At 43.7% G+C, this 18,360-nt stretch overlaps 1 protein-coding gene across 2 annotated transcripts in view; it reads left to right on the plus strand.

Moving 5' to 3' along the window:
* ucn3l (urocortin 3, like) overlaps positions 1–18,360 on the plus strand; it is a 36,995-nt gene that overhangs the window by 9,167 nt on the left and 9,468 nt on the right. The window contains exon 2 of one of the 2 annotated variants that reach the window (XM_087999763.1): positions 2,292–2,416. The exons of the other annotated variant lie outside the window; for it this stretch is intronic. The gene's annotated coding sequence lies outside the window, so the exon portion shown is untranslated. The remainder of the gene's footprint in view (positions 1–2,291; positions 2,417–18,360) is intronic. 2 annotated transcript variants of the gene reach the window in all.

Here is an 18,360-nt window from a genome sequence, read left to right on the forward strand (position 1 = left end):
GGCACTTGCAGTTTCTTAGCTCCACCCAGACTCTACATCCAGTTGTGCAATCTCATCATTTATTATCAGCACTATTCCACTTCTTTTTTCTTCTTGCTGATCTTTCCTGAATATTGAATATCCTTTAATATTCAGTTCCCAATATTGATTATCCTGCAGCCATATCTCCATAGTCACAATTAAATCATTTACTCCTACAAGTGTGCATTTATGGACAATACTTTAATTCTACCTTTTTAACACAATTTTGTAATTTGACCCTGATTGCTCCTAGGATTTGTTTTTGCTACCTTGCATTTTCATTTATATTTCCCACAATCAGCTTTGTTTTTATTCTAATTGAATTTTGTGTCCAGTTCCCATACATCTGATAAGTTCATTTAAATGCTTCCCAACAGCATTATCACATTTTCCTTGGCAGATATTGGTCTCAGTTCTATTAAGGTGTAACCCATCCTTCTGATACAGGTCCAACCTACCCCAGAACCAATCCCAATGCTCCAGAAATCTAAAGCTCTCCATCCTACACCACTTTTTCAGTCATATGTTCATTCACTCAGTCTTCCTATTTCTGTACACACAACCAAATGATTTATATAGTAATTCTCTGTCTCTCACATACATTCCCCAAATCATCAATAATTCTACCAGCAATTTGAATACAGAATCAAAAAGTTTGGAGCTTTGGACACCAAGAATGCTTGTGAAGAAATCATGTGCACCATCTGTACAAGTGTCTCTGATATATTTTACCACAATACTTCCAAATGTTATTTTGGAATTAATTCTGCAACAATAATCACTGCTTATAAGTACGGTTGGTTCTGACATAACGCAATAGTTCATTCCCATGCGACCCTATATTATATGAAAATCACATAATAGCAGTACCATTTAAACTAATGTGGCCAGAATTGAGCTATAGCCAGTACAGGTAGGGAAAGTTTGCATTCTACAAATAATGGTCTAAATTCTTCAATCGCATTATAGACAATTCACGTTGAAGAAACAGACGTTATAGTAGAACTGACTGTAGGGGATAACAAGATCAACTAAATTAACATTACACATTCTCATCTTTACCAATTTTGGGATTATATTTTGAAAATGTAATAATTGCTTGGTATTTTGCTAGGAATTCAACAATACACAATACCACACAAAGTATAAACATTCTATTTGTTTGTTCATGAAATGCAGTTGTGCACACACCATTTGGTCAAATCAATTTGTGAGCAAAGAGTCCAGTTATCATCCTTGTTTCCAGGTTCCGCTATTCTCTTTCCAGTATTACAATTATTTTAGTTAAATAATAAGATTATGGATGTGGCAGCATAGTTGTGTTTTTATTAGTAATTATTGTACAGTTTCTTCTGCAGTTTACAATTTTGTATAAATAATTTTCCACTTAACTGACGTCTGTTATGTTTATTAATCTTTGATCTCCTTGGAGATATCTATAATAATTCTTTAAATTCATCACAAGCATTAACACCCACATATCCTTGTAAGGTTAATATAATTTTAAAAAGTAAAAATACACTCACATTTATGTACATCTTACAAACATTACAAAACGCTTCACATATATAGTGAACTGGTTTGAATATTAGACAAATTAAGCATTCACTTTTGACCACAGAATCACACCAATGTTGTTAGTGCCTTTGCAGTTTCCAGTGCCTTCAGCCATTTATTGACGTTATGTGGAGTCAATGCATTGACTGAAGTCTGACATAATGTGAAGCTGGGAACTGCTGGAAGAGGCCAAGATGGATCATCCATTCAGCACTTCTGGCTGAAGGTTGTGGCAATGCTTCAGCCTTATCTTTTGAACTGATTTTGCTCAGCTGCCCCATTATTAAGAATGATAATTTCTAGAGCCTCCTCCTCCAGTTGTTTCATTGACCACCACTATTCCCAACTGATATGACAGGCCTGCAGAGCTTACATTTGGTCCCTTGGTTGTGAAATTGCTTCGACATGGTTATCACTCACTACTTATGCATTTGTCACATTTGAACCTGCGTTGCACCTCATTTTTAAACACAGCTGGTACTGTTCTTGTTATGCCTTCACTCATCGGATGAGAGCATTGTTGGCTAGGCCAGCATTTAACACCCATTCAGACAGTGGTCGAGAGTCAACTACATTGCTGTCGGTCCGGAGTCACATATAGGCCGGACCAGGTAAGGATGGCAGTTTCTTTCCCAAAGGACATTAGTGAACCAGATAGGTTTTTCCAAAAATCAACAATGGATTCATGGCCATCATTATATTGTTCATTCCAGACTTTTATTGAATTCAAATTCTACCATCTGCCATGCCAGGAGACGAATCCAGGTTCTAGGAACATTACCAGAATATTTGGATTAACAGTTCAGTGATAATACCATAAGGACATTACCTCCACTTTGTAAGTATGTTCAGGAGTTTTTAAAAAACACGATTAGAGTCTTAACTGGTAGTGAAGAAGGCAATTGGTATGCTTTCTTTTATTGGTCAGAGTATTGAGTACAGGAGTTGGGAGGTCATGTTGCGGCTGTACAGGACATTGGTTAGGCCACTATTGGAATATTGCGTGCAATTCTGGTCTCCTTCCTATCGGAAAGATGTTATAGAGTCATAGAGATGTACCGCATGGAAACAGACCCTTCGGTCCAACCCGTCCTTGCCGACCAGATATCCCAACCCAATCTAGTCCCACCTACCAGTACCCAGCCCATATCCCTCCAAACCCTTCCTATTCATATACCCATCCAAATGCCTCTTAAATGTTGCAATTGTACCAGCCTCCACCACATCCTCTGGCAGCTCATTCCATACACGTATCACCCTCTGCGTGAAAAAGTTGCCCCTTAAGTCTCTTTTATATCTTTCCCCTCTCACCCTAAACCTATGTCCTCTAGTTCTGGACTCCCTGACCTCAGGGAAAAGACTTTGTCTATTTATCCTATCCATGCCCCTCATAATTTTGGAAACCTCTATAAGGTCACCCCTCAGCCTCTGACGCTCCAGGGAAAACAGCCCCAGCCTGTTCAGCCTCTCCCTGCAGCTCAGATCCTCCAACCCTGGCAACATCCTTGTACATCTTTTCTGAACCCTTTCACGTTTCACAACATCTTTCCAATAGGAAGGAGACTAGAACTGCACGCAATATTCCAACAGTGGCCTAAACGATGTCCTATACAGCCGCAACATGACCTCCCAACTCCTGTACTCAATACTCTGACCAATAAAGGAAAGCATACCAAACGCCTTCTTCACTATCCTATCTACCTGCGACTCCACTTTCAAGGAGCTATGAACCTGCACTCCAAGGTCTCTTTGTTCAGCAACACTCCCTAGGACCTTACCATTAAGTGTATAAGTCCTGCTAAGATTTGCTTTCCCAAAATGCAGCACCTCGCATTTATCTGAATTAAACTCCATCTGCCATTTCTCAGCCCATTGGCCCATCTGGTCCAGATCCTGTTGTAATCTAGGTAACCCTCTTCGCTGTCCTCTACACCTCCAATTTTGGTGTCATCTGCAAACTTACTAACTGTACCTCTTATGCTCACATCCAAATCATTTATGTAAATGACAAAAAGTAGAGGGCCCAGCACCGATCCTTGTGGCACTCCATTGGTCACAGGCCTCCAGTCTGAAAAACAGCCCTCCACCACTACCCACTGAATTCTACCTTTGAGTCAGTTCTGTATCCAAATGGCTAGTTTTCCCTGTATTCTATGAGATCTAAGCTTGCTAATCAGTCTCCCATGGGGAACCTTGTCGAACGCCTTACTGAAGTCCATATAGATCACATCTACTGCTCTGCCCTCATCAATCTTCTTTGTTACTTCTTCAAAAAACTCAATCAAGTTTGTGAGACATGATTTCCCATGCACAAAGCCATGTTGACTATCCCTTGCCTTTCCAAATACATGTACATCCTGTCCCTCAGGATTCCCTCCAACAACTTGCACACCACCGAGGTCAGGCTCACCGGTTTATAGTTCCCTGGCTTATCTTTACCGTCCTTCTTAAACAGTGGCACCACATTTGCCAACCTCCAGTCTTCCAGCACCTCACCTGTGACTATCGGTGAGACAAATATCTCAGCAGGAGGCCCAGCAATCACTTCTGTAGCTTCCCACAGAGTTCTCAGGTACGCCTGATCAGTTCCTGGGGATTTATCCACTTTTAACCATTTCAAGATATCCAGCACTTCCTCCTCTGTATTCTGGACATTTTGCAAGATGTCACCATCTATTTCCCTACAGTCTATATCTTCCATATCCTTTTCCACAGTAAATACCGATGCAAAATATTCATTTAGTATCTCCCTCATTTTCTGTGGCTCCACACAAAGGCTGCCTTGCTGATCTTTGAGGGGCCCTATTCTCTCCCTAGTTACCCTTTTGTCCTTAATATATTTGTAAAAACCCTTTGGATTCTCCTTAATTCTACTTGCCAAAGCTATCTCATGTCCCCATTTTGCCCTCCTGATTTCCCTCTTAAGTGTACTCCTACTTTTTTTATACTCTTCTAAGGATTCATTCGATCTATCCTATCTATACTTGACATATGCTTCCTTTTTTTTCTTAACCAAACCCTCAATTTCTTTAGTCATCCAGCATTCCCTATACCTACCAGCCTTCCCTTTCACCCTGACAGAAATATACTTGCTCTGGATCCTTGTTATCTCATTTCTGAAGGCTTCCCATTTTCCAGCCGTCCCTTTGTCTGCGAACATTTGCCTCCAATCAGCTTTCAAAAGTTCTTTCCTAATACCGTCAAAATTGGCCTTTCTCCAATTTAGAACTTCAACTTTTAGATCTGGTCTATCCTTTTCCATCACTATTTTAAAATGAATAGAATTATGGTTGCTGGCCCCAAAGTGCTCCCCCACTGACACCTCAGTAACCTGCCCTGCCTTATTTCCCAAGAGTAGGTCAAGTTTTGCACCTTCTCTCGTAGGTACAACCACATACTGAATCAGAAATTCCTCTCCATCTAAACCTTTAATACTATGGCAGTCCCAGTCTATGTTTGGAAAGTTAAAAATCCCCTACCATAACTACCCCATTATTCTTACAGATAGCTGAGATCTCCTTACAAGTTTGTTTCTCAATTTCCCTCTGACTATTGGGGGGTCTATAATACAATCCCAATAAGGTGATCATCCCTTTCTTATTTCTCAGTTCCACCCAAATAACCTCCCTGAATTTATTTCTGGGAATATCCTCCCTCAGCACAGTTGTAATGCTATCCCTTATCAAAAATACCACTCCCCCTCCTCTCTTGCCTCCCTTTCTATCCTTCCTGTAGCATTTGTATCTTGGAACATTAAGCTGCCAGTCCTGCCCATCCCTGAGCCACGTTTCCGTAATTGCTATGATATCCCAGTCCCATGTTCCTAACCATTCCCTGAGTTCATCTGCCTTCCCGGTTAGGCCCCTTGCATTGAAATAAATGCAGTTTAATTTATTAGTCCTACCTTGTCCCCACCTGCCCTGACTGTTTGACTCACTCCTGTTCTCAGCTGTACCCATCTCAGATCGAGCTCTTTCCTCACTATCTCCCTGAGTCCAACCCCCCCACCTTACTAATTTAAATCCTCCCAAGCAGTTCTAGCAAATTTCCCTGCCAGTATATTAGTCTCCTTCCAATTTAGGTGCAATCCGTCCTTCTTGTACAGGTCACTTCTACCCCAAAAGAGATTCCAATGATCCTAAAATGTGAATCCTTCTCCCATACACCAGCTCCTCAGCCATGCATTCATCTGCTCTATCCTCCTATTCCTGCCCTCACTAGCTCATAGCACTGGGAGTAATCCAGGTATTACTACCCTTGAGGACCTCCTTTTTAAATTTCTGCCTAACTCTCTGTAATCTCCCTTCAGAGTCTCAACCTTTTCCTTTCCAATGTCATTGGTTCCAATGTGAACAGTGACCTTCTGCTGGCCCCTCTCCCCCTTGAGAACATCCTACACTCCCTCTGAGACATCCTTGATCCTGGCACCAGGGAACCAACACACCATTCTGCTTTTTCTCTGCTGGCCACAGTTGTGAAACTTGAAAGGGTTCAGAAAAGATTTACAAGGATGTTGGCAGGATTGGAGGATTTGAGCTAAAGGGACAGGCTGAACAGGATGGGGCTGTTTTCCCTGGAACGCAGAGGCTGAGGGATGACGTTATAGAGGTTTACAAAATTATGAGGGGCATGGATAGGGTAAACAGGCAAAGTATTTTCCTTGGTGTTGAGGAATCCAGAACTAGAGAGTATAGGTTTAGGGTGAGAGGGGAAAGATATAAAAGAGACCTAAGGGCCAACATTTTCACACAGAGGGTGGTATAGGTATGGAATGAGCTGCCAGAGGAAGTAGTGGAGACTGGTATAATTGCAACATTTAAGAGGCATTTGGATGGGTATGTGAATAGGAAGGGTTTGGAGGGATATGGGCCAGGTTTTGGCAGATGGGACTAGATTGGGTTGGGATATCTGGTCGGCATGGACAGGCTGGACCAAAGGGTCTGTTTCCATGCTGTACATCTCTATGACTCTATGACTTATGATTAGAGTTTACTTATTGTAATTTGTTCATGTTAAGTCCAAGAACCTGGTTAGTGTTTCTTGTTACTTGATTCCAAAAGATAGGTAAATCGGGACCTTTGCATACTTTGATTAAATCATTAACTTTTGTCATGATCCCAGGAACAATGGGACTTGAGAGTCAGTGCACTTTCCAAGTGTAGCATAACATAATAAAGTGAGCGATATGCTGGGCTCTGAGGTTGCAGATTGCACAATTCTGTTGCTGATATTGGCCCAAAATACCTCATGAATGAGTGGTATTTTTGATAAGGGATAGCATTACAACTGTGCTGAGGGAGGATATTCCCAGAAATAAATTCAGGGAGGTTATTTTGCTGGATCTGTTCGAAATTATCCCATTTAACAAAGTGGTAGTGCCACACAATATGATAGAGAGTCTTCTCAGTGTGATTTGGGACTTCATCTCCATGACGATCTTTCAATTATCACACCTTCTGGTACTGTCATAGACCATTGTTTCTGTGGTAGGCATGGTAGTGAGATTGAAATCAGAGGTATATTTTTGTCTTTTGTCCATTCCCTCACCACCTGATAAGCAGCTTTATTCTTGAGAACAACGAATTTGATCAGTAGTGGTGCTGCCGTACCACACTATGTGATGAGCATTGAAGACCCTTATATAGAGTACGCTCGGTGCCCCTGCAATGCTCAACATGGAGGAGTACTGATTTATTAGATGAGATTCGGGGTGGGGATCAGGATGTGGACAATATGGTAATCAGCAAGACTTTTCCTTGCCCCATTTGACCTGATGCCATGAGACTTCATGGATTCTAAAGTCAATGTTGAAGACTCCCAAGACAACTCCTTCCCCATTGGAGATCAGTGTGCCACCAAATCTGTGACCTACCCTCAGACTGATTTGGAATGAAAGCCCTGATAGATGATGGAACAGATCACTGACTGATCTCTGGGCAACTCCCTGTCTGGTCTACTGCTAATCTCTGAACTGGTCGGACTCGACCAGCAGAACTGACCATGGACCACTCCTGGGCTACATGGAGACAGATCGCCAGACTCTTGATTGCTCAAAGCAGCCAATTGACCATGTCTAAAACCCTGGATTTTGATCAGACAAAACCCTTGACTGACTGGGGTGGCATCCCTTGATTGAGCATAATCCTCCTTCTCTAGACTAAGGTCTACTCACATTAACTTTGAGACATAGGCATTTGGTTGAAGCCTACATTTACTGTGTCTGCCACATAAATTGTGCTAGCACATGGTGTAAGTGAAATATTGATATAGTATAGTACCGTACAACAACATCTGAATATTCATTGCTGACAAAAATGACAAGATTCATGGCTTTCTATCTATGTTAAAAGGCAAGACAAGGCAGGGATGCTGTTACCATTCAAGTAAGTACAAAGGTCCATCATTTGTCAGAGCTATGATTCCAGGGTGGCATGGTGGCTCAGTGGTTAGCACTGCAGCCTCCCATCACCAAGGACCCAGGTTCGATTCTAGCCTCAAGCGACTACCTGTGTGGAGTTTGCACATTTTCCATGCGTGGGTTTTCTCCAGATGCTCTGGTTTCCTCCCATAATCCAAATATGTGCTGGTTAGCTGAATTGGCCATACTAAATTGCCCAGTGTTCACGGATGTGTAGGTTAGGTGCGTTAGTTAGGGGAATGGGTCTGGGTGGGTTACTCCTCAGAGGATGGGTGTGGACTTGGGCCAAATGACTTGTTTCTACACTGTAGGGATTCTATGAAACTCCAGGAAAACTTCTATGAAAGTAAGTGAGCACTTAGAAAGCAAGCTAAGAGCTCAGAAATGTAACTTGTTCCAACACACGAATGGTGCCTATCTTTGTGCACAAAGAAACCTTGCAGCTATATTGCAATGTAAAATATCAGTGAGCTTCAAAATGCAGTATTTAAGTGGTGAGCTGTATTATAAGTGAGTCGGAGATGTGCTATGATGATATGGTGAAGCTGATGCTTTGCTGATGCCAACTTCATGGGCAGAGGGTGCAAGTTGCCACTGCATTTGTAACATACCCTGAGATGTTGGAAACACTGGCCAAGATGAATGCCCAGAAAAAATGCCAGCTAGCTGCCAAGTAACCATTCTGATTTTCATGCCAGGAATTGGTACCTTCTAATTTCCAATGATTGGGGAAATAGCAACCAACATATAAATAGGGCAAAATTTGATAATAATGAAACATTAATGCAGGCAGATAGTCTTCTTGCCACTCACTAGCAAGCGTTGAACTACCTAGCTGTTGAAACCTTCTGTGGAAACCACACCTTTTTTTCTTTGTCTCATTTTTCCATTCTCATAACTGTCTTACCATTGGCTCACATGTTCAAGAATGGGAGAATTTTGCCCTACATGTGGGAATTCATCTCCATGTGAATGTCCTTTCTTACACTCATAGCTGTTGCTCAGCTTGAAAATGACAAGGTCTTGAGCAGCCTAGCATAAGCAATTCAAATCCCAACTTCATCTACTTTGAAAGATAAAATCTACAGAGTCAGAAGGAATATCACTGGGGGAAGGACTCTGCAAAATGACCAGGAGAAGCTGGATTGGGAACAAACTTTATTTTTTTATTTTTTTTTCTCTTCTATTTTACTTTCCTTACCTGTTGGTGAGGAGCTCGGTCACGGCGGCAAATGGGCCTAGCAGCAGGAATCGAGTAGGCCCAGCAGTGCTGAATCATAGCTGCTACTGCTGTGGAGGCGAGTTTGGGTTCCTGGTGGCATCTGCATCCAACACAGATTCATGGAGGCAGTAGCAGAGACCTGGCAGCATCAGCAGTGGCTGTATTGGTGAGGTGGGCCCAAAGCGGACTCCTGGCAGTGGCAGAGTCAAGTTTGGGCAAGTTCGGTGCCCAGCAGCCTCAGTTTCAGTGAGGACTCAGAGTGGTGAGAGTCAGTGGAGGCGAGATGATGCCGAAGAGTGGCACTTCTATTCCAGTGGTGGCATGATGATGGGGACTCGTGCCTGGGCGGCAGACCCATGGCCCATGATGGAGCACTTAACAAGGACTGTAAAGTTGGACACTTTCTTTATTTATTCATTCTTCTGCCTTTATATTCTATGTTTTGGTCTATTTTTCTGTGTTTTAAGATGGCACTGGAGAGAGACAATACTATACAACACTTTTCACTGTATTTTGTAACAAGATACCTGTGACAACAAATACCTCAAATAAAATGAAGGAATGATGATGTGCAGTAGGATGGACTGCTAGCTGTCTTGATTGACAAGAATAGCGACCATGATATTGAGAGAAAAATAATGGTGAATAAGTTAGAGAGTCCTTCGCCTATCTTGGCAACACCATGCAGGGGGTCACCAGACAACGTAGAAAAAACATTCACAGAGGCAGTGCAAATACCTATGACAAGACAGGGTTTTCTATGTAAGTAAGATTTTATGCACAAGGGATGGAGTTACTGAAATAAAGAAAGATGTGTTTATATTGTACTTTTTATAACAACTGGACATCTCAAACTGCTTTACAGCTAATTAGGTACTTTGAAGTACAGTCACTTATGGAAGAAGATCACTTGGAAAAGATTTTAGAAAATCACCATTTCTTTAACATATTTTCAAGTAACACTAAGTTATGTAGGAACATTGATATGCCTCATGTAATGGTTGTTGAGTTTATATATGTGTCCAAAATAATTAGCAGCTTCACTGATGAATTGTCATTTTAGAAAACGTAGCTATTAAAATTGAGAGAAGGAGTAGAAGGTTTTGCTAGCATGAGATAGACAATGGAGATCTGGATGCCAGAATGGATCAGAAGACACTATTATCAAGATAAAGTACTGTGACATATTTCCTGAGGTAACTGATGGTTGACACATGGATTGAAGTGGGCAGGACCAAGTTTGTGCTGTAGTTCTCAATATTAATCATGGTACCTCTTGGGAAATGGCAATTAGAGGCAAAATGCAACCCTATAAGGAGCAAAAGAAATTTTGAAGCTATTCTAGAGTAATTGGACTTACCAGTAGCCAAAGTTTGTCATCAAGGAAACGTGCATAGTCCTTGAAGACAACATTAGAAAAAGATGAATCAAAAAATTCAGAAGTCATGTGAAGACATTCACTGCTCAATGTTGCTTTATACTTAGGGCTGAATCTCCCAGATAAATAGGGTGGATCAATTTTGTGATGTTTCATTAAGAGCTTCTCTCCCTAAACTTTAACAAGTTATCTTTCAGAAATCTCCATTGTGCGCCTCCTTGAGTATGCATCAGGCTTCAACAGGGCCAGTATTTTGTATTCACCAGCAGCAAAAGTGTTCTCCACTGCTGTGAGTTTCTTAATTTCCCACCACCAGCAACATGTTCAAAGCCTATCTATACATCGTCAAATACTACAAACAAGGGATTGTCTTTCACAGTTCCAGTGTGAGAAAAGCTGCCTTGGAGTTGGCCAATAAAGGCAAGATGGCACCTGCTTTGCTGACTGAGACCTAGAGACTTGGTGGATAGACGGTGAAAAGAAGGTGTATCCTGTTTCCTCAGAACTTCTAAAGAAGACCATGGTACCCTACCCTACCAACCTGGTTAGAAGCTGTGTGGTGTTCAGAATCCAGAAGAACATCTAACAATGCTGCATATAAGGACCACTGTGCTCTGAAAGAGTATACACCACGTTTTCTCTTTCAGATTCACATTCACTCTAATTGCACAAAACTTGCAGCAAAGCTCATCATCCCCATTTTCATGCAGCATCTTCTCTCAATGGTTCTTAGCCATTGCATTCCTCCAAATCTTCCTGCCACCTATGTTTCCTACTCACACACTCAGCACACCTCACCACCAGTCCCCCCAACTGCACCAATGTTAACAACTGAGCCAACCACCTTCATCTCACTTAATCTCTCTGTCTCGTTTAAGGACAGAATGGCCCACCATATGGCAGAGAAAGCCAAAACAGGTGGTGGGTTCCCCAATGTTCATCTCCTTGGCCCATGTAAGGATACAATCCTTGAGCTTATGGGACAGGATAAAGACCGCTTGTGAGGAGATGCCAACATCTTCATGTTCCAGCAATCAAATAAGATTCATCGTGAAATGTTGTCCTGCTCTCCTATGACTACCATTGTGATGTATTCTTAACATACCCAAACCTCTACCCTTCTAGAATCATAGAATCCCTACAATGTGGAAGCAGACCATTCAGCCCATTGAGTCCACAGCAACTCTGAACAGCATCCCACCCATACCCAATCCCCTACCCTATCCCAGTAACCCTGCATTTTCAATGGCTAATCCATCAATCTGCACATCCCTGGACATTATGGGCAATTTAGCATGGTCTATTCACCTAACCTGCACATTTTTAGAGTGTGAGAAACCAGGGCACCTGAAGGAAACCCACACAGTCACGAAGAGATTGTGCAAACTCCACACAGCCAGTCGCCCAAGGGTAGAATCAAACTGCAATTCCTGGAGCTGTGAGGAAGCAGTGAAGATAGCAACCCCTTCAACGAAAACCTCTTCCCCCACCTCTGAGGAAGAATTCGCAGGTCTCTCAGAGAGTGCTCTGGTAAAGCTGCCAGTTTACATTCCACCAGCTCAGATACTGACAGCTCAGTGGTTACTTTAGTTAAATTACAGTCAGGAGCACATTCTGGTGAGCACATCATTAACACATCTCAGCAACTGGCTAAAGAAGAAGAATATGACATGGTGTCAGCATTAATAACTTTATTAAAATGCATAAACAGACACAGCAACAGCAAGCACACTCATCAGATACATTCAGTAAACCAGATCAAAGGTAGGAAGAAACCATCAACACCACCTGTATCATGCTAGGTCCAGTATGTGTACAGCTGGCTGGTTGGCTGGCTCCATGGACAGGTTGCTGCTATGCAGAGTTGGTGCTACACAATCAGTGTCTTGACAGATATATGCACAGGGCTGCACTCCAAATGCTTAGCACCAATGGCAAAGTGACAGAGGGCAAGGGGCCTTGACATCACTTCAGGTGAAGGGCCGATGAAGGGCTTTTGCCCGAAACATCAATTCTCCCGCTCCTCAGATGCTGCCTAACCTGCTTTCGACCCCCTTCACTCTAGATGACCCGACCTCTCAAGAAGACAGGGTGGTGCCAGTAGGCATATAGCTAGAGAAAGAACCACATACCATGCCCTCAAGAAATCTCCTCTCAAGACACTCCAGCAGTTCTGGACCCCTCCACCTCCACTCTATCTGCGATCCTCAGTATTGGAAGTTCAAGCTGAGGAGGGTGAGCCTGAATCTGACCAGCATGTCTGCAACCTCTAACTTCAAAGGCCCCATGTCACCCACCCAAAACTCCAAGGCCAACAGGCTCTATTCAGGCAGGCTTCCTCAACTCCAGGTCCCAGGACTGCACCTAGATGTCAAGAGAGGAATAGAAACACTAAAACTTTCTGAGAGCTCAGAAATGGCACAGGTGAAACTTCGTTGCAAATTGAATAATAAGTTTGTAAATATATGTTCACTTTTCATCAGCTGTGCGATCAATTGTCATTGTATTTGTAGCTCTAAGAATGAAGCTAGATAGGCTAGCCATTCTTGGCTGCAAACAATATTTTAAACTAGGTAAAAACAATGACTGCAGATGCTGGAAACCAGATTCTGGATTAGTGGTGCTGGAAGAGCACAGCAGTTCAGGTAGCATCCAAGGAGCTTCGAAATTGACGTTTCGGGCAAAAGCCCTTCATCAGGAATAAAGGCAGTGAGCCTGAAGCATGGAGAGATAAGCTAGAGGAGGGTGGGGGTGGGGAGAAAGTAGCATAGAGTACAATGGGTGAGTGGGGGAGGAGATGAAGGTGATAGGTCAGGGAGGAGAGGGTGGAGTGGATAGGTGGAAAAGGAGATAGGCAGGTAGGACAAGTCCGGACAAGTCATGGGGACAGTGGTGAGCTGGAAGTTTGGAATTAGGGTGAGGTGGGGGAAGGGGAAATGAGGAAACTGTTGAAGTCCACATTGATGCACTGGGGTTGAAGTGTTCCAAGGCGGAAGATAAGGCGTTCTTCCTCCAGGCGTCTGGTGGTGAGGGAGCAGCAGTGAAGGAGGCCCAGGACCTCCATGTCCTCGGCAGAGTGGGAGGGGGAGTTGAAATGTTGGGCCACGGAGTGGTGTGGTTGATTGGTGCGGGTGTCCCGGAGATGTTCCCTAAAGCGCTCTGCTAGGAGGCGCCCAGTCTCCCCAATGTAGAGGAGACCGCATCGGGAGCAACGGATACAATAAATGATATTAGTGGATGTGCAAGTAAAACTTTGATAGATGTGGAAGGCTCCTTTAGGGCCTTGGATAGAGGTGAGGGAGGAGGTGTGGGCGCAGGTTTTACAGTTCCTGCGGTGGCAGGGGAAAGTGCCAGGATGGGAGGGTGGGTTGTAGGGGGGCGTGGACATGACCAGGTAGTCACAGAGGGAACGGTCTTTGCGGAAGGCGGAAAGGGGTGGGGAGGGAAATAAATTTCTGGAGGTGGGGTCTGTTTGGAGGTGGCGGAAATGTCAGCGGATGATTTGGTTTATGCGAAGGTTGGTAGGGTGGAAGGTGAGCACCAGGGGCGTTCTGTCCTTGTTATGGTTGGAGGGGTGGGGTCTGAGGGCGAAGGTGCGGGATGTGGAGGAGATGCGTTGGAGGGCATCTTTAACCACGTGGGAAGTGAAATTGCGGTCTCTAAAGAAGGAGGCCATCTGGTGTGTTCTGTGGTAGAACTGGTCCTCCTGGGAGCAGATCCGGCGGAGGCGGAGACGGAGGAATAGGGAATACGGGATGGCATTTTTGCAAGAGGTAGGGTGGGAAGAGGTGTAATCCAGGTAGCTGTGGGAGTTGGTGGGTTTATAAAAAATGTCAGTGTCAAGTCGGTCGTCATTAATGGAGATGGAGAGGTCCAGGAAGGGGAGGGAGGTGTCAGAGATGGTCCAGGTAAATTTAAGGTCAGGGTGGAATGTGTTGGTGAAGTTGATGAATTGCTCAACCTCCTCGCGGGAGCACGAGGAGGCGCCAATGCAGTCATCAATGTAGCGGAGGAAGAGGTGGGGAATGGTGCCGGTGTAATTACGGAAGATCAACTGCTCTATGTAGCCAACAAAGAGACAGGCATAGCTGGGGCTCATACTTGTGCCCATGGCTACCCCTTTGGTCTGGAGGAAGTGGGAGGATTCAAAGGAGAAATTGTTAAGGGTGAGGACCAGTTCAGCCAAACGAATGAGAGTGTCGGTGGAAGGGTACTGTTGGGGACAGTCTGGAGAGGAAAAATGGAGGGCTTGGAGGCCCTGGTCATGGCGGATGGAGGTGTAGAGGGATTGGATATCCATGGTGAAGATGAGGCGTTGAGGGCCGGGGAAATGGAAGTCTTGGAGGAGGTGGAGGGCGTGGGTAGTGTCTCGAACATATGTGGGGAGTTCCTGGACTAGAGGGGATAGGACAGTGTCGAGGTAGGTAGAGATGAGTTCAGTGGGGCAGGAGCATGCTGAAACAATGGGTTGGCCAGGGTGGTCAGGCTTGTGGATCTTGGGAAGGAGGTAGAACCGGGCAGTGCGGGGTTCCCGGACTATGAGGTTGGAAGCTGTGGGTGGGAGATCTCCTGAGGTGATGAGGTTCTGTATGGTCTGGGAGATGATGGTTTGGTGATGGGGGGTGGGGTTATGGTCGAGGGGGCAGTAGGAAGAGGTGTCCTCGAGTTGGCGTTTGGCTTCAGCGGTGTAGAGGTCAGTGCGCCAGACTACCACTGCGCCCCCTTTATCCGCTGGCTTGATGGTGAGGTTGGGATTGGAACAGAGGGATTGGAGGGCTGCGCGTTGTGAGGGTGAGAGGTTGGAGTGGGGGAGGGGGGTAGACAGGTTGAGGCGGTTAATGTCCTGGCAGCAGTTGGAAATGAAGAGGTCGAGGGCAGGTAATAGGCCAGCGCAGGGTGTCCAGGTGGATGCAGTGTGTTGGAGGTGGACGAAGGGGTCCTCGGAAGGTGGGCGGGAATCCTGATTGTGAAAGTAAGCTCGGAGGCGGAGGCGACGGAAGAATTGTTCGACGTCACGGCGTGTATTAAATTCATTGATGCATGGACGGAGGGGGATGAAGGTGAGTCCTTTGCTGAGGACTGATCGTTCATCCTCAGTGAGGGGGAGGTCTGGGGGGATGGTGAAAACCCGGCAGGGCTGGGTGCTCACCTCTCTCCACGCTTCAGGCTCACTGCCTTTATTCCTGATGAAGGGCTTTTGCCAGAAACGTCGATTTCGAAGTTCCTTGGATGCTGCCTGAACTGCTGTGCTCTTCTAGCACCACTAAGCCAGAATATTTTAAACTAGTCTGGGGGATAGCTTTGATTTCAAGGCAGCCAGACCAGCATTAAACTCACCATGGCTGAATGAAGGAGCATCAGTTTTTGGAAAGGATTTGATCTGTTTGTAACTTTACCTTTTATTAAACAATTGGAAAAATGAAGATACAACAAAATAGTATGATGGATTTATTTAAAACAAAGAATTGCAGATGCTGAAAGGCTGAAACAAAAACAAACATTGCTCAGCAGGTCTGGCAACATGTGTGGAGAGAAAGAGCTCATGTTTTGCTGAATGGATTTGGGATTAAACAGGTAGTGTTGGCTTCTGCAACATCGTAACATTATGTCAGTGAAACATTACTTCATGCAACTCCATTCCATTAAAAGCGGTTGGCATACAATCCCTGCATGATTTGTTGCAGCAGACCATTGTGATTTTTGTTTTTATTTATTTGCAGGATGAGGGCACCGCCTGCTAGGCCAGCATTTATTACTCATGTGTAATTGCCCGGAGGGCAGTTAAAAGTTAACCACATTGCTATAGGTTTGGAGTTACATATAGGCCAGACCAGATAAGGATGGGCAGTTTCCTTCCCTAAAGGGAATTAGTGAGGTAGATGGGATTTTCTGACAATCAAAAATGGATTCATGGTCATCATTAGACTCTTAATTCCAGATTTTTATTAAGTTAAATTCCACCATCTGCCAGGATTTGAACCCAAGGTCCCCTGATTATTATTTGATCTTTGGCTTTATAGTACACCAATAATATCACGACGCCGTCACCTCCTCTAATTGATAATATCCTTTCTAATGAATGTCCTCATTCTCCCTGAGATTCTCCCTACCTCATCATCCATCACATACCCTTGTTGCAACCTCCAGTTTTCTGGAGCAAAGCATCAAGGATGAAGTGTCCACTGTAATGCAATAAAGCTCCCAGACCCGAACAAGCATGGAGCTACATATTGAGGAAATATGGCCCTCATTGGCCCAAATGGAAGAAGTGCATTAAGACTCAATGTTCTGACCCATACCCCTGCATAGAGTATAATGTGATTGCCTTTGTCTCATCTGATGGAGACATGCCAAAGAAGATGAGCACTATGGATGTTCAGCACTTTAGCTCATCATAAGAACATAAGAGATAAGAGGAGGGCATTCAATCTGTCAAGCCCGTTTTGCCATTCCCTTAAAATCATGCTGGATCTGTCGCAGTTCTCAACTCCTCTGTCATGCCAGCTCCTCGTAGTCCTCTGGCTATAAATTCTGTGAGCATGATCTTAACCTCCACAACCACCTTATGAAGGAGCGGCGCTCTGAAAGCTAGTGCTTCCAAATAAACCTGTTGGACTATAACCTGGTGTTGTGTGATTTTTAACTTTAAATACTTTGCACAACTCTCTGCAGTTGAGAATTTTAGACATTTTGTACCTCTTGAGAGAAGAAATGCCTTTACAATTTGGTTTTAAGTGAATGTCCCCGTATTCTGTAATTACATCCCCCAGTTCAAGATACCTCCATTAGTGGAAACATTTCTTCAATATTTACCCTGTTAAGCCCCTCAGAATTGGGTTTGTTTGAATCAGATCACCCCTCATTCTTCCAAACTCTAATCAATACATGCCTGACTTGTTTAACTGTTTTTGATAAGTCAACCTCTTCATCCCAGAAATCAGCCAACTAGAAATCTTCTGAACAGCATCCAATGCCAGTATATCCTTTCTTAAAGAATGGGACAAATACTGTACAGGTACTCCAGGTCAGGCCTCAACAACACCTTGAATAGTTGTAACAAGACTTGCCTATTTTTAAACTCCTGCCTCCAAGCAATAAAGGCCAAAATTCCATTTGCTTTCTCAATTACTTGCTGCACTGTATGCTTACCTTTTGCATAAGAACACGCCGATCCATCTGTGCTGCACTCTTTAGGAGTCTGTTTCCATTTAAACAATAATCAACCTTTTGATTCTTCCTACCACAGTGGATGACCTCACACTTTCCTATATTAAACTTCATCTGCCAAGTGCTTGACCACTCATCAAACCTATCCTTGTGGCACTCCACTCCACAAGGTACTTGCAATCTGAAAAAAATTAATTAATCCTAATTCTCTGTCTTCTGCATGTTAACCAATCCTCAAGCTGTGCTAATACATTACCCCTATATTATCTCCAAAACTGTGAGCTCCCATCTCGTGCAATAATCTTTAATGTGACACTTAAGTGGATGCCTTTTGGAAATCCAAATACAGTATATCTATTGGGTTTCCTTTATCAACTATGTTTCTTATATCTTTATAGAACTCCAGCAAGTTTGTCAAATATGAGTTCCCTTTCATGAAAGCCTAATGATTCTGTTTGATTGTGTTAAGCTTTTCTAAATGTCCTGCTCTTTCTCCCTTAATAATGGACTCATTTTCCTGATGACAAATGTTAGGCTAACTGGCTTACAGCTCCCTGCTTACTGTGTTGTTTGTAAAAAATGTATAAACAAATCATG

This window comes from Chiloscyllium plagiosum, unplaced genomic scaffold (assembly GCF_037043375.1).
Source record: "Chiloscyllium plagiosum isolate Xiang-an unplaced genomic scaffold, Cpla_swu_hap1 HiC_scaffold_23, whole genome shotgun sequence".
Lineage (NCBI taxonomy): Eukaryota > Metazoa > Chordata > Chondrichthyes > Orectolobiformes > Hemiscylliidae > Chiloscyllium > Chiloscyllium plagiosum.